Source organism: Arachis hypogaea, chromosome 17, assembly GCF_003086295.3.
Source record: "Arachis hypogaea cultivar Tifrunner chromosome 17, arahy.Tifrunner.gnm2.J5K5, whole genome shotgun sequence".
Lineage (NCBI taxonomy): Eukaryota > Viridiplantae > Streptophyta > Magnoliopsida > Fabales > Fabaceae > Arachis > Arachis hypogaea.
The window spans coordinates 46,937,821-46,955,375 of NC_092052.1; the positions used below are offsets into that span (position 1 = coordinate 46,937,821).

The window sequence follows — 17,555 nt, forward strand, 5'->3', positions numbered from 1 at the left end:
TAGGTGTTACATATCGCCATTCCCACTTCGAGTTTCGTCCTCTCCATGAGCATTATGTACCGCCGTCCTCCTGGGAAACCCTCCTTTAGGTCTCAAGTGGGCGTTATGTATCGTCTCCCTACTGAGCCTCACGCACATTATCTCAAGTGAGCATTACATATTGCTATCTTCACGAGATTGTGCTCAACATCAAATCTCAATCATGATCATAACATAAAAGAGGAAATCTTTCATCCTCAACTTGCCTAATCCATGAGAGGGACAATGCCACCATCCTCACCAATCCAACCATTCAGGCCATAAACATTCGACATCCACATCTTTCAGCAATATCATAAGTTACTAAACTCATTAACGTCAATTCATCATCAATCCATCAATCTTAGGTCCATGAACCCCGATTCCTTATTGATTAATCAATTATATTATCTTGTGAGCGGAATAATACCACTGTCCCTACTAACCCATCCATTCAGGCCATAAATAGTCGACATCCACATCTTTCATCAATATCATAAGTTATTAAACTCATTAACGTCAATTCAACATTAATTCATTAATATTATATGCATTAACCCCCATTCATTATTAATTCATCAATTTCATTATCTCGTGAGTGGGATAATACCAACGTCCATACTACGGGCGGGACGAACCACCATCGCTACAACCATATCATCTGGTTTAACCAAGCGTTTATCCGAAAAATAATTCAATTTAATTCATTGGACTTAGCCATACTCTATCCAAAGCTTAAAACTTGTTATCGGGTGTCATACGGAATTTAAAGGGGGTTACAAGCTTGCCAAGGAGGCTAAATATTCAAAAACAGAGTTTTTCTGAAGAAAACAAGGTGTGTGCCCATGCACAAAACTGTGCATATACACAGATCAGACTGTCATTCCGACAGGTGCATACGCACCATACTATGCGTGCGCACAAGCTTGTAAACTCATTCTGATGGGTGCCCATGCACACAGCTGTGCCCATGTACACCAGCCAAATTTTCTGGTTTTCTGCCGAATATGAAATTTCGATTTTTAACACCAGTTTTTAAATGTTCATAACTTCTTCTATAAAACTCCTCTTTTCTCTGTTCTTAGATAGTTTTAAAGCTTTAATCATCATTCAAGGTAAAGTTCACTCAATTTCGAGCTCCGAGCACCAAGTTATAGCCCGTCAAAGCTGGTCAAAAACCCAATTATACCAAAATTCTGCATAATGTTCATTTTTTTATTTTCTCAATTCATTTCTATCTAATCTAACAAAAACCAACCTTTACACACCCCTACACTCAATCCTCAATTTTCAACCATATCATAGCTTTTCAAAACCCAATTCACCATATCCAGCTATAACTACCTCAATTAATAACCTCAATCACAATAATTTTACTATCCAACCCTCATATCCATATATAACTACCTCATTTTCATTCTCAACAATGTTTAACATTAAAAACATCAACATGTAAATCATCACAACACCAATTGCACAATCTAAGGCCTCCAGCCATCATAACTTTAAAATTAAACTTTTAATCAATGCATTTTTCTACTAACCATTTACCAACAATCAATTTAACAATATCTCTTCATTTGAACAACAAATCACACATGGCAATGACACCACTTACAATAACTAACCAAATAGGGGATACCTCACCTTATCAAGGCCTCCGGCCTAATTTTCATATCAAAGCCTCAATAGGCAATCAATCACAACATTTGTTCAAACACAATCATATTTAAAGTCAATCATGCTCATTTCGCAAATTCACAGTATATCTCAACAATTAATCAATCATCAACTAACCAATTCTATTCAAAATTATCCTAAGGATAATTAACCTAGATTTTTATATAATTTTACATAATGCCTACGTGAAATCAAAACCCGCATCTTAAAGATGGCAATTTTCCCCCAACTCTTTGATTTTCCTCTCCGGATGGGTCCAAGCCTCAATTTGCCAACCAACGCCTCCACTAAACATACCACAAGCAACCCAAGCATTTAATTCTACAACAATCCAATAGCAAGCAGTCAATCAACTCTATAGAATTCGAATTCACCCAAAATCTCTACCTAGGGCTCATGTAAAATAGATGTTTAAAGAGAGAAATGGTCTCCTTACCTTATCTCATTCGAAACTTGGGTGAAATCCAACTAGAATCCATGCTAGAGCTCTCCTATTGCATCAAAATCACAAAAATCTCAACACTCCATACCCAAAATATGAAAATGAAAGAAAACTTGAAATTGGCTCAAGGTTCTTAGAAGTACTCGCCTTAAAAGTGTTATAGAATCGAAGAGCATGACAAGAGTGACGCATGGTCGCAACTGGGTCTTCAATCGGAGCTACAGTTTGGAAGTAATGTGGGTTTAAAGATCGAAGTGAATAGTGAAAAACTAGGGCTACACTCTCTTCCCTCCTCTTCTTTCAGCTGCTTCTTCACTAATGAAGGGGAAAATGAGCTGAAAATACTCTAGGTCGTGAGGGTTAAATATGTGGGCTTGGGTCCAACATAGGCCCGTTTGTGATTTTTGGTCCATTGGCCGTATCTTAAGCCAAAACCTTTAAAATAAGTGACCAGTTTTCTATTCTAAATATTTTTCTCGTCATTTCTACAGTTTTAATTCCCTCACATGCAGTACCGGATAGACTTAAGACGGTACAGCTAATTCTAACACCGATACATAATTTTCTGCAATTAATCATATACCGTTTATCTGGGTTTTACAAGCAGTCCCTGGGGATCCGGTGAAAATCCTCCCTCTACCATGACCACGAGACCCACTTGTTCTACCTTTGCTATATGTCGTAATGTCTACAAAGAGAATATATTATTAACACTAATCAGCATATATACAACACAAATCCTTCAACATTTATATTATTTCAAAAAAATTTTGACATAACCTCCCCTAAAATTGGACATATATCCACTTTTATGATTCCCACAAATCCAACTAAGCTTAATCCATAGCATCAGTCAAAACTCACAACATTTCCAGTTGAATATATTAATTTATTTATACATTGGAAAGGCAACATTTTTGTTTGAGTTATTCTCAGAAATATAGATTAACATATTGAATATTGAATTAGAACTAATCCTTTATATTCTCATTAATTAATAGAAGTTATTTTAGCAAATAATTGTTATACATTTCTCTCTTGTGTATTTACTATCAAACTTGGCCTTTGAAAAATTTAAAAGTCACTACAAACTAAACAACTTTAGGGAAGTGTATACTTTTTATATTTAATTTTTTGTTTGAAAGCCATGTGAAGAAACTTCATACCTCCATCACTATCTATATTTTTATTCCAAGTTCACTTTATTTTCATACTTGAATTCATACTATATATATAATGGTGTGCATATAGCATGCATTTTTACTTAGCATATACATATATCTATCTCTATTTGGAACCATAGTGATAAATTTGAGGCAATTTATGCTCATGTAAATTTACTTTAAAGTGCATCTTAATTATTGATATCAAGATTAACTTAATCCTAAATCCTAAATTAGCATATGATAACCAAATTCTAATTCATACATTAACATATAACTAAATCTTAAATTCTAAATTAACTAAACCCTAATCCTAAATTAGCATATAATAATCAAATTCTATATCCTAAATTAACATATAAATAAATCCTAAATTAACCTAAACAAAGAAAAGAGTGACCATGGAACCTGATGAGTGAACAAAGGAAGAAGAACTCAGGGGAGGGAGATACAGTGCCGGTGCTGGACGACGACAACGGCAGTGCTGGACGGTGACAACGAGACACGAACTGAGAGAGAGAGAGAGAGAGAGAGAGAGAGAGAGAGAGAGAGAGAGAGAGAGAGAGCAAGAGAATGAGTCACAACAGACGAAGTGGAATGGAGGAACAAGCTGGTTTCGGTGAGGGGGAAAGGAGGCGGCGATAAGAAGAGTCGGTGGGAACGGGGAGAGGAGAGGGTTAAAGAGAGAGAACGGGAGAAGAAAGGTTGGAGATAGAGGAGACTTCAAAATGGAGGGGGAGAGGGATCGCGCTTTGAATTTTGGGGCTCGTTACCATCAGATTTACCAGCGGATAAATTAGATGGTAATGCATTGCGGTCACCAAAACGTAGCGTTCCACTAAATGGGTTTACCGGCGGATTTCCGATGCTATATTTCGTGCCTATTTTTTTTTTGTTTTCCCTCCAGTTATTACCGGGAAATTTATCATCGAGAATGGAAATCCGCCAATAATGATTTGACCTGACGAATCCGACACCAAAACCGTTGTTAATAAATCCGTCGGTAAAGCCGACGCTAATGTGCGACGCTAACTCCGATAGTAATCAGCACATTTTTTGTAGTGTTTATCACTAAAAATTTTTAGCATCAATTATACACTTGCAGATAAAGATCTTTTTAATGACCACAAAAAGTATATAATTGCTATTATAACATATAGTAATAATGAAAATATATAATTACCGTAAAAACATAAGCTAAATAAGACATATGGTGATTATTATGCTATTGCCACTAAAAATAATTTTTGTTGTGGTGAGTATAATATGAAAATTGGACAGCAACAATTTTGTTATTTTTCAAGTTTAACTCAATGATGAAGCTAGAATATTTGTGTTTGGTTTAATGTTTCATCCAACAACGTACGTTTTATTTTCTTGAATGGCATTCCTTTTTTTTGGCTTCTTTTTTCTTATATTCCATTAATGTTCAACGTTCTCCAAATGTACTTTTTACAAAATTAACATTGGACTTGCTTCAACATTCAATTGAGAATACCGTTGAAAATTTATGATGGACTAATCTATTTTCTACCAACCATACCCTTTTCTCCCTTTAAAAAGAGCTCTTCCATGAAATCTCAGCTACAAAGAAGATTGGCTTTGAAATTACAAGATTGATTCATTAATAAACCACAATTTTATGGTTTATCTTGTATTGAATTTAGTAGAATTTATCAACTTTTCTCACATTTATTCACTAAAATAGCATGGTCTTATAATTCTCCCTAATTTGTACTTAATGATTGAAAATATGCTTTTTATGCTTTTAAAATTAACTCACTTTTCTCCCATTCAATGCCTTGATATATTTGTTTGAGTGATTTAAGGCTTTTAAGGCAAGAATGACTTGAAAGAAACGGAAGAAAAGCATGCAAAGTGGAGAATTCATGAAGAAATGAGGATTTTCAAAATTCAGGGTGACGTGTATATGTGGCCCATGCGTACGCTTGGAGAGGAAATCTGCCAAGCGACGCGTATACGTGCCCCACGCGTACGCATGACGAGCAGCACGAGACCTCATTAATAAAGCATGTTGGGGGCGAATTCTGCAGCTGCCAAGGCCCAAATCCACTCATTTCTGAAGTATTTCAAGCCAAAATCAAGAATGGAAAGGGGAAGAGCAATTAGGATAGTTTAGTAACATGCTTCAGGTCATGTTCTAGAGAGAGAAGGTCTCTCTTCTCTCTAGAATTAGGTTAGATCTCACTTAGATTTAGGTTTATTTCTTATCTTGATTTAGTTTTCATTGCAATTTCTTGTTACTATGTCCTTGCTTTCTTAGTTCTTCTTGTTAATTTTTTTCTATTTTGTTACTTTCATGTTTATGAGCACTTTGTTGATTTTAATTTTAATTAATGCAATTCATGTTTTTATGTCTCTTATTGTTTAATTGAGTTGTTATTGTTACTTTCTTGCTTTGGGTAGTCATAGATTTTATATTTCTTGTTAATTTTCTATGCTTTTATTTTATGCCTTCCAAGTGTTTGATAAAATGCTTGGTTGGATTTTAGTATAGAATTTTGTATTCTTGGCTTGGGATGATAAGTTGGGTGACCTTGAGTTACGAATGTCCAAGTGATTGATAATTTGTTTCTATTGACACTAGTCTTCACTAATTCAATTGGTGAGATGGCTAGGACTTATGGGTTTGGATTAATGAAGCTCATTTGACTTTCTTTCAATTGTTAGAAGATGACAAAATGGGATTGATCCTTGAAATTATCATATTGTGGTTGGTAACAAGGATAGTGATCCTTAACCACCAACCCTTGCCAAGACCTTTTTACCATTTGATTTCCATTCCTTTATTTGTTAATTGTCATTTACCTTCTTGTTATTTTCATTTCTTGTCAATTGCTATCTCACCCCCAATTTCCTCTATAACCAATAATATGAACACTTCCCTGCAATTTCTAGGGAGAACGACCTGGGATTAATACTCCTGGTTATTTAGATTTGTATTGTGACAAACCTTTTAAACTTTGATTGAGGATTAATTGTTGGTTTGGACTATGCTTGCAACGAAATTCCTTTGGTAAATTCTAGACCGACATTTATTCTACACCAAGTTTTTGGCGCCGTTGCTGGGGAATTGCAATGTGTGCTTGCTATTGGTTATTGTATATATGTTAACATTGTGAATAGCTTGCTTTAGATTCTTTGTTAGTTTTTGCTAATGGTAGGATTTTATTTTCTTTGTTTCTCATTAGTTTTTGTCTTTATTTTCTCCTGTCACTATGAATTCTCACCCTTTTGGCTATGAGTTTGGTTCTAATTTTATTGTAGGAAATGGGAGCTATAATAAGGATATGCATCAAGGATGGGAGAATCAAAGGTGGGAGGAGCCATATGCTTATGATTAACCCTCTTGGTAACAACCTCCTCCGATTTCATATGGTTACAACCCACCCCCCAATGCATACCCATATGACCCCCCTCCTCAACATAGTTTTGAACCACCATAATCACAAGCCCCCTACCACCAAACACCTCTATGTGACCCTAGTCCATATCCATCATACCAACCACCATATGAATCATATGAACCATACTTAGAGCCACCACAATTCCAACATTAATACTCCCAAGAACCACCACCTCAATATACACCACCTCTATATGCTTACTAAGATGAACCTCCTTCCTATTATAAACCCTTTCTCCCAAACAATGAGACTCCCTCATATCCACCCCAAACCCTAATGGATGACACTCTCATCTCAATTCTTCAAAAGCAAAGGGAACTTTATACTATTCATCAAGGAGTAATCCATTTAGTCTCCCAAAGCATAGACACTCAAAGTACTCCCATGACCATATGTGGAGAATCAGGTGAAGAACGGAGTATGAAAGAGAGATTGGAAAATCCGGTGGAGAATGAGGAGTTGGACTTTATATTGAAATAATTGGAGGAAGCCGAGATTGTTGAAGAAGAGGAGGAAGTGGCTGAAGACCTTGGAGATGCGGAACCCCCATAGGAATCTAGAGTTATAGAGCATCCCTCCAAGAAGCTTGAAATTGATGTTGAGGAGGATAGTTCACAATCTCCAAGGCATGTTCCTAATGAAGAATTGGAAGAAATGGAGCAAGAAGCAAGTTCCCTTGGTGATAACGATCATGAATCAAGTCCTCCTATTTTTGATGATTCCGCATCAACATATGATCCTCTTGAGCTTGATAAATCTTCTCCCTTTAAATTTGAGGTTGATGTTGAGATAGATCTTACATTGCCTCTGGTTTATGACTTGAGCGATGGAGAAAAATTAGAAATTTTTTTTGAAGAAAAAGTGGAAGTTGAAGAAGTTTTGTCAAGTGGTTGAAGTCCCTCAACAAAGAAGGATGAGAGTGGAAATTTCTTTGTTAAGATGGTTGGAACCATTTCCTTCTAGGCCACCATCCATTCTATTATTCAAGTGGGTAAAACCTTTATCCTTAAGCTTTAATTTCCCGCTTGAATATGGTTTGCTCGAGATAGATGGGCAACTTAGAGCTCTTTGTGGCTTTAAGAGCAAGAGAGAGATGGTTAGTGGTTGGAAATATAATCCTAGGTTCATTTTGGTTGGATCATTAAGGTTGAATTGCAAAGGTTGGCGTCATGCTAAATTTAATGGGTCTAGGAGGATAGTTTGGTGCTTAAATGAGAATTCTTCAACTTTGTCACACGAATGGAATCATGAAGATCAGGAAGAAAGGGTGTTAACAAATGAGGTTTGGGATCCCGGAATACATATCAACTATCATCAATCTTGGGGCCTTGTCACTTGTTTGAGATTTATTGGCAGCTTGGTGCGCCTAGTTTGGGATCCTGGTTGACATTGGATATGAAAGCATTGGTGGGGATTCAAGAATAAATACAAGCACAAGCCACCTTGACAAGCACCCCATCAATGGTCCAACTTAAGGACTTAAAATAAAAGTGCTAGGTGGGAGACACCCCACCATGGTAACATTCTTCCACTTTTCTCTTTTGTAAATATTAGTAAATAAGTTTAATTTCATGTTTAGTTTGGTTAGTTGAGTTTATTTGGTAGTCTAGGGTGTTAAATAAGGTTTGATGGTGTTTAGATGACTGTTTGGATGTTTGGAATATTTGGCTTGGAGCAAGAAATCGGAAAAATTTTGAAAAATAGAGCACCTTGTCACACGTACGCATGACCCCAAGATTTTCAGCGTGCCAGGATGGCGCGAGCACTGTGCCATCGCACGGTCCAGACAATGAGTTGCACGCGTAGGGTGCGGGAACTGTGCCTCCAGCACAAATTCTTCCCACGCGTACGTGTCAGCCTCTATTTTCCCATATCATGTGTATGCTTGCTAGTCGTACACGCGTCGCATTTCAAACTTGCCACCCCACACCTACGCCTGACTCACACGTACGCGTGGGCACCCCTGTTTCACACACTTCTTTACTTCTCTTCTTTCCAAGCCTTTTCTTCTACTTTCTTCTTCTCTCTTCTTTTCCTCCTCTAATCATCATCTACCACTACCATTTACCATCTACTATCATCTTCCTTATATTATTTAGTCGTTAATTGTTAGTAGTTAATTAGTTAGTTAGTTTAATTTTCTGTTTAATTTCCTGTTTTCATGCTAAGTGTTGGATTATTAATCTTGTTTACTGTTTATTGCTGCCGATTATTGATAGGATGCTATTTTGGCATCATTGCTGTTAATAGTCATTGCTGGATTTCTTCGCTGAGGTTATAATTTGTTGCTTGATTCTTGCTTGAATGCTTTCATACTTCTTTATCCCTTGTTGTTGTCTTAACCAACAAGTTTTCTTTAAAGCATCTCAGGCACACTAAAATGAGTGAAGTGCTTGCCCCTTTTGTGTAGTTGTGACACACTTGTTTTCAACAACATCACACACTATTTCACTCACTTCATTTTTGTCATTATTACCTCATCCCAACAATTTATACTCCCTTGCCTTTATGTTTACTCATTTTATTTTAGTCTATTTTATATTTTTTAGGATGAGTCATCATTAGAAATAAGGAGCAGGAGAAAAGAACGCACAGCAGCTAGTTGACTCACGAGCTGAAGGTGGCAATCTAGAGAGTCGTCGTACCCCCTTGCTCATCTTTGAATGCACCGAGGACGGTGCAAACTTTTAAGGGTGGGGAGGTCGTCTGACCGATCGGTGATTTTTGCGTGACAAATTTCTAATCCCAACACTTTCGCATTTTAATTTTTTCTGTTATTTTTTGGTCTTTTAGAATTTTTAGTTGCATTTTCTTGGTTTACATATATATAATAAGCTTAGTCAAAATAATGAAATTTTCCAAGAAATTCATTCTTAATAGGGCATTAACATTCCAATTGATTTGAGTAAAAAATTTTTCATGAAACTTGCTCGAATTATATATTGTGGAACATGGTTTTTGAGCTAAGAACACATAAGCATGTGAGTTTTGAGCCTAATTGTGTGGTTGCATCATATAACCATTATTTTCATTCTTGTGTGTTATTCTCTCTCTATGATTATAATCTTTTATTTGTTTGCTTCTTTATGTCCATTATTTTGTGTATGAATACATTTATATGATTGAGGCATTCATTTCCTTAGCTCACTTACCCAAATGCCCTTACCCTTTTATACACCTTTGTTAGCTAATTTTGAGCCTATGTTAAACCCCTTTTGTTTTTAAATTAAGCACATTACTAGCCTTAAAGCGGAAAATAATAAATGTCCTTAATTTGGATCTTTGATTAGCTTAGGCTAGTGAGAGTGTGTATCATTCAAGTATGGAGAAGTTTGGGAACATTGGTTGTGATAAAAGTATATTTTGTATTTTGTTAAAAATCTTAGGAATTGGGTATATACTCATGCATTAAAGGTTTAAAACCATATGCATTGATACTTTTGTATATATCTTATTGAAAAAAATTGAGAAAAAGAAAAAGAAAAAAAAGAAAAAAAGAAAAATCAATAAAAAGGGGACAAAATGCCCTAAAGTAAGTAATAACTACAATGCATATGTGTTGTGATAAAAAAGAGAATGCATGAGTGTGTGAAAAATTGAAGAATGGGTAGTTAGGTTTTGCATTAGAGTTAAATATGTTGTAGGTTGGGTGGGATGTTTAAGTTAATTAAATATTCAAATTTTAGTCTACTGTACTTGACCAAATACAATCTTACCTTGACCCCAGCCCCATTACAACCTATGAAAAAGTTCTCATGATATTTGTATACATGCATTGAATAATTGTTGATTGTTAGATGAAAAACAAATCTTAGAAAGCATGATTAGAAGGGAATTGAGTGAATCAACCCTATTCACTTGAGCGACTAAAGCGGATACACATCCGGTGAGGGTTCGATTGCTCAATTACATGTTTTCACCTATGATCATCTCTTATCTTGCAAGTTTATAATTCTTTTTAATAACTCAATTCAATTGTAAATTTAATTTGATTGTGATTGCTTTAGCCCTTATGTTCATATAGGTATTATTGGGAATTGATTTATTTTGACCAAGTAGTTGCATTCATGAAGATAGGTTGCATTTAGATAGTTTACATTGAATAAATGTTGATACCCCTTTCTTGTCTTTCTTGGTTTAGCATGAAGACATGCTATTGTTTAATTGTGGGAAGATTGATAAACCACAATTTTATGGTTTATCTTGTATTGAATTTGGTGGACTTTATCAACTTTTCCCATATTTATTCACTCAAATAGCATGATTTTGTAATTCTCCCTAATTTTTGCTTAATGATTGAAAACATGCTTTTTAGGCTTTTAAATTGCTAAAATTAACTCAATTTTCTCCCATTCGATGCCTTGATATATTTGTTTGAGTGATTTAAGGCTTTTAAGGCAAGAATGGCTTAAAAGAAATGGAAGAAAAGCATGCAAAGTGGAGAATTCATGAAGAAATAAGGAATGCAGAATTCAAGGCGACGCGTATACGTGGTCCATGCATACGCGTGGAGAGAAAACCTGCCAGGCGACACGTATATGTGACCCACGCATATGCGTAACGAGCAGCACGTGACCTCATTGATGAAGCACGTTGGGGGCGAATTCTACAGCTGCCAAGGCCCAAATCCACTCAATTCTAAAGTATTTCAAGCCAAAATCAAGAATGGAAAGGGGGAAAGCAATTAGGATAGTTTAGTAACATGTTTTAGGTCATGTTCTAAAGAGAGAAGCTCTCTCTTCTCTCTAGAATTAGGTTAGATTTAGGTTAGATCTCCCTTAAATTTAGGTTTATTTCTTATCTTGATTTAGTTTTCATTGCAATTTCTTATTACTACATCCTTGCTTTCTTAGTTCTTCTTGTTAATTTCTTCTATTTTGTTACTTTCATATTTATGAGCACTTTGTTGATTTTAATTTCAATTAACCCAATTCATGTTTTTATTTTCTTATTGTTTAATTAAGTTGTTATTGTTACTTTCTTACTTTGGGTAGTCATAGATTTTATATTACTTGTTAATTTTCTATGCTTTTATTTTATACCTTCCAAGTGTTTGATAAAATGCTTGGTTGGATTTTAGTGTAGAATTTTGTATTCTTAGCTTGGGATGATAAGTTAGGTGACCTTGAGTTACTAATGTCCAAGTGATTGATAATTTGTTTCCATTGACACTAGTCTTCCCTAATTCAATAGGTGAGATGGCTAGGACTTATAGGTTAGGATTAATGAAGCTCATTTGACTTTCCTTCAATTGTTAGAGGATGACAAAATGGGATTGATCCTTGCAATTATCATATTGTGGTTGGTAACAAGGATAGTGATCTTTAACTATCAACTCTTGCCAAGACCTTTTTACCATTTGATTTCCTTTTCTTTATTAGTTAATTGTCATTTACCTTGTTATTTACATTTCTTGTCAATTGCTATCTCACCCCTAATTTCCTCCAAAACCAATAATATGCACACTTTCCTGCAATTCCTAGGGAGAACGACCCTGGATTAATACTTCCGGTTATTTAGATTTGTATTGTGACAAACCTTTTAAACTTTGATTGAGGATTAATTGTTGGTTTGGACTATGCTTGCAACGAAATTCCTTTGGTAAATTCTAGACCGACATTTATTCTACATCATTCATTCAACAACAACAATCTATAAGTGAACTCTTTCTTTTTCTTCATAATTTTCTTTCTTTATTGCCTACGAATATGAATAGATTTTTTTTATTGGTATGAAGTCAATTTTTTTATAATAGTAATACGTTTTTTATCTGAAATAATTTGTATCTGTTACTTATAAGTTACTATTTTAAAAAAATTAATTGGATTGTGTTGCTGATGTTCTTGGATTTTTTATTTTTTTATGATAATAATTTTTTTGAATTTATACAAATTAGAACAATGAGTAACAATAAATCTCAAAAGCAAAAGGCTGCATGGGATATGAAAACTATTAGGCATTTTATCAAAGCTTGCTCTGCTTAATTATAGATCAAATAGTTCATCACATGCAGCATAATTAGTTTTAGTTGTTTATTTGTGTATGTATATTTCATGTGACTATATCTCTTTAAGATCGATTTTGATATTATCAAATTTGTATTTCAAAAGAAATTAGTAAAGTTTATCTTAATTTCATTCATATACTTATATTTAGACATCATTTTATATACATGTTTGAACTACTACAATACACAATAAAAATAATCTCCTAATCACCTTATCACACATGCCAATTTGGACAAGACACATTACCAAAAAAATGGTCTATGGTCACAATTAATAGCTAGTGAAAAGGGTGACCATAGATTTATGGTCACAGTTTTTCCACTGTGGCCTATTTTACTGTAACCATAGATCTATTATCATAGTTTTTCTAGCTATGGTCACAGTTGTAGTTTTTAAATTCTGACACTTTAGACCATGTTTTTTTACCGTGACCATATGTTACTCTATGCTTATGCGTAAAAATTGTGACCATAGCTTGATCTATGGTCACCCTTTTGTAAAACCGTGACCATAGTCTTATTTATGGTCACAGTTTTAGCGTGACCATAGCTTATCTGTGGTCATCCTATTTTAAAACCATGACCATAGCTTACTCTATGGTCACCCCTAGAAAATTATACCGTGACCATAGCCTACTCAAGGTCACCCCTATTTTAAAATGTGACGATAGCCTATTCTTTGTTCACACTTTTGTAAAACCATGACCAGAGGTTGATCTATGATAACGGTTTTAGCGTGACGATAGCTTATCTATGGTTACCCTATTTTAAAATCATGAGCATAGATCGCTATATGGTCACCCTTTTGAAAAATTGTGACCATAGCCTTATCTATAGTCACGGTTTTAGCGTAAACATAGCTTATCTATGGTCACCCTATTTTAAAACCATGACTATAGCTTACTCTATGGTAACCCTTTTAAAAAACCGTGACCATAGTCTTTTCTATGGTTACGGTTTTTAGCGTGACCATAACTTATCTGTGGTCACCCTATTTTAAAATCGTGACCATAAGTTACTCTATGGTCATCCTTTTGAAAAACCATTACCATAGCCTTATCTATGGTCACCCTATTTTAAAACCATGATCATAGCTTACTCTATTTTTTGAGATTTATTTTTTTTAAAGCATAATCACATCCCAAAATTATGGTAATCACAAAATAGGTCTAAAAAAGAGAAATTCAAGAAATCTAAATAATAAAATTTACATTATAAGCTAAATATATTTTTAGTCCAAATAGCACAAATCAAAATAGGGTGTAATTTATCCGTTATATGTAATACTGGGTAAAGTCTCTTAAAAAAAAGTACAGAAGACATCAAAATATTACATCTAGATAAACTTATCCTGCTAGATATGCTTCATCATCACTATATCTTATTTGCTTCATATTTGTCATATCAACTTATCCTGCTTCATTATCACTATTGCAACTGGAGTGTTAAATGTCATATTGGATTAGATGACAGTTCTTGTGAACTATTCGATGCATTTTTGACAAGAGTGATTAAAGATGAGCTTGATAAAGGATTTGCAATTGTGATTCCTTCTGCATGATATACATATAAAAAAATTGTAAATTATTATGAATTATTGTGTATATACAAAGGAATAATGTATGAGAGAGCACATGGCACAATTCTCAAATTCTCATATTCTTAAAAGTCTATGTAGTCTAAACTGCCAGAATATTACGATCAAACAAAAAATAGACTAGCAGAATAGAAAAGCCATGCCTACCTTTACTTTGGTGTTAAGGTGATTATGTATGCAATCAATAAAGTAAAATGAAATCTCATCGAATTTGTTATAGGCCTTTTAAAATCACCACAAACAAGATAAGCATCGTACAAGCCAATACACCAAACTGGCATGTTACAAATATGAAAATTTCTGCTAGTGATTAAAACATAGATTGTATTTATACCACACAACAAGGTAAAATGACATAACAACATAGACCTTAAACTAGCAGATCAATTTTTCTAGCAAATCCATCAAATAGACTAAACTACCAATTCAATCCAATGTTCTATATTTGCAAAGTAAATAAATAAATATGATGATGCTGATCACAATCAACAACACATCTAAAATAAAATTTTCAAGACAAAACAATCAAAGAGTTTTGAACATTATGCATCATATAATCCCAGTAAGATATTGAGAAATAAACTAAAAAAATTACCAAAAACTAGGCTATTTTACTCACATGATTGTAAAGGCACTCAATCAGACAACACAACATAAATAATGCCAAATCATCGTTAAAATTAAAATTAGTAAACACATTCTATAAGGAATGGATAATAGCCCACTATCAAATCATTCATACTAACTAGTCAACTACAAAAGAAAAGGAGGTGAAAAAGATGTCAAAACTTAAACAATAAACAGCAACAGTTAAGACAAACATAATCAAGAAGTACTTAGCTAGCATTAATGTGCATACACATTCAGTGCTTTTTAATGATTGAGTAATTAGTAAAAAAATGAGCAACAAAATAAAAATAAAATTCTAAATTAAAAAATACATACTTAGTTACTAATACATTGCATCAATTAACTTGAGCAAAGAGATTCAGCTTCGTAAGTTACTAGTAAATGTAGCACTTAAAAAATTGGAAGAAAAATATAATGTCACAAACGTGTTAGAGTGAGATACGTGTTTGTGTGAATCGTGTTAGCAACGAGACCAAATTAAAGTATTGATATTGTAAAAAAGAGAAGAGTCATCCACACTTGGCAATAATGTGTGTTCATACTTAGCTTCTGATTGTAACGTTTATTATTTTTTAGACATGTAATGAACCATACCCAAACTCCTAGGTAGGAAACCTGAAATCACTTAACGCACATATCACGGCATCGAATGGTAATAAAAGAGGATTAAAAATGAGCGATTTTAAGGCCTAGGAAGCATGTTTTCAATCATAGCACAAAATTATGAAGGGAACTTAAAAATATGCAATTTACATGAATAAGTGTGACGATAGTTGACAAAATCCACTCTATTCGATACAAAATAAGTCATAAAATAGTGGTTCATCAGTAGGTTAACATGTTCAATAGTAAGCTCAACAACAAAAACATGTGTTAGTAAGCTCTTGAAACAAAACAACATGTATCTAGTCATATATGGTTTCCTTAGTGTGAGAGCTAAAAAACCAACTATATATCACCAGAAATTTCCAAATTATTAATATTAAGCAATCTATGGAATTAATTTTTTTTATTTCTTTATTGGTATGATGATATTTTTTCTTGGTCACGTAATTTTTCGTGCTGCTGATAGTGGCCCAATAACTTACAAATTTCACCAACACAAGGTCTTATAATCTCATGTAAGTATAACACAAGAATCAAATAACAAAGGAATATTCAAATTATTACTAGAAGATGCATCTTCTTGATTAAATCTAATATTTTTGCCCATACGAAAAGAAAATCAATTTCAATAATTTACGGCAAGAAACCTAACATCAAGAACAATTGAAGTAACATAACAGTAATAACAACATAACAAACAAAACATAAAAACAAGAAGCAACCCAACAACAAGAACAACTAGACAGCAATAATTACATAGCACAAAATTTAATAAATTCAACTAGAAATAACTAACACGGCAACAATTAGCTACTTACTAATTTAACAAATTAGCAACATAGCAGCAAGATTTGACAAATACAGCAACTAGCAGCAAAGCAAAAAGTTTAATAAATTCAACAAGAAACAACTAACACAACAAGCAAAAAGTGAACAACATAGCAACTATCAAATATCAAAAAAGACTAGAGGATTAACCTACAGAAACTGCGTGAATGATATAGTTTCGGGAAGCAACATCACCACAAAATGTGATTATAATGACAAAAATTAACATGTCCTAGAAACTTTATCTAATCTAAAAGATTTAAGTTATGAGATTACAACTTAAAAAAAACATTAAAGCTCAATTTGATTTTTAGTTTAGGAATTTGGTACATTGTTAAGCGAAGAGGTCAGAGGAAGAGGGAACAAATATAGCTGAGCACGTAGACGACGCAAACGGAGAGAAGAGGGAGACCAACCATGGTGACGATACAGACGGTGAGGCAGCAACGACTGCGAGCAACGCCGAACGAGGAAGCAACGATAACGACAGATACATGGGGAACACCATCATGCGACAACGTAGTGCAGTGAGCCACTATAAGAGGCGACAACGTCGTGCACTCAATGATGACGCAGGGAGCAGTGTGGTGGTGGTGGCCGGTGGCTGCGAGAAGAAGACCCCTCTCTGAGTGTATTAGTGAGTGTGTGAGTGAGACATTGAGAGATTCAAGTGAGGGAAGAGGGAATTCGGGTTTTTTTTTTTTAACAACGGCAAAACGACATTTTTAGGTCACTCTCAAAAACCGTGACCATAGACACTACAAAAAAACTTGGTAATTACGGCGGTTTTTTAAGGTTATTACGGCGGTTTGAACCGTCATTATTACCTTGAACGGCACTCAAGAAAAACCGCCATAATTTGAAGCGCCATTTGGTTATTACGGCGGTTTTCAAAAAACCGCCACAATTACCTGGTTAAAACGGCGGTTTTTGAGTTGGTTAAAATGGCGGTTCAAACCGCCGTTATTACCTGGTTAAAATGGTAGTTTTTGAGTTGGGTTAAAACGGCGGTTCAAACCGCTGTTATTTCCAGGATAAAACGGTATTTTTTTATTGGTTAAAACGGCAGTTCAAACTGCCATTATTTCCAGGATAAAACAGCATTTTTTGTTGGTTAAAACGGCGTTTATGAACCGCCATTTTTACTTTAATAGAG

The 17,555-nt window shown here is 34.4% G+C and overlaps 1 long non-coding RNA gene across 1 annotated transcript; it reads right to left on the bottom strand.

The window, feature by feature from the left end:
• Positions 1-13,930: 13,930 nt before the first annotated feature.
• Positions 13,931-17,072, bottom strand: LOC140180797 (uncharacterized). The gene is made up of 2 exons (XR_011874762.1): positions 16,816-17,072; positions 13,931-14,291 (listed from the first exon to the last, which is right to left on the bottom strand). It is a non-coding gene; the product is annotated as an uncharacterized lncRNA (long non-coding RNA).
• Between the last annotated feature and the right edge of the window lie 483 nt (positions 17,073-17,555).